This window comes from Orycteropus afer, unplaced genomic scaffold, assembly GCF_000298275.1.
Source record: "Orycteropus afer afer isolate SDZICR_OR568_19922 unplaced genomic scaffold, OryAfe1.0 scaffold00304, whole genome shotgun sequence".
NCBI lineage: Eukaryota > Metazoa > Chordata > Mammalia > Tubulidentata > Orycteropodidae > Orycteropus > Orycteropus afer.
In genome coordinates, this window is record NW_006921891.1 from 1,972,790 (window position 1) to 1,973,335 (window position 546).

Here is a 546-nt window from a genome sequence, read left to right on the forward strand (position 1 = left end):
AGGGCAGGGGACCTTGTGGATTTTTTAACGCAACTTTCTGATATACAGGGAGAAAATTTTGGCCAAGAGAAAATCTTACTTTCTTGTGGTAACACAGCAAGTTAGCACTAGATCCAGGACTGCACCCCTGGCCTTTCAACTCTCATTTCTGTGCTCTTGGCTATGCTGATGGTCTTGCCCAGAAATGGGGTACTGCTCTGAGAGAGAGTCCATCGAGGGTCATATTCATAAAAAAAAAAAAAAATCCCTAAAAACTAAACCCACAGCCATTGAGTCGATTTCAACTCATAGCGACCCCAATTGGGTTTCCAAGGTGGTAAATCTTTACAGAAGTAAATGGCCCAGTCTTGCTTCCACAGAGTGGCTGGTAGGTTTGAACCACCAAACGTCTGGTTAGCATTCAGATGCCTTAGGCACCGTGCTCCCAGAGCTCCTTTATAGTCATCAAACAAATTTATAAATTCAAAGGACTTGAGGCTCCAAAAATGCTCCGAGGAGGAAAAAGTCAGCATAAATGGTTAATTTGAAAATAGGACATCTTCCACT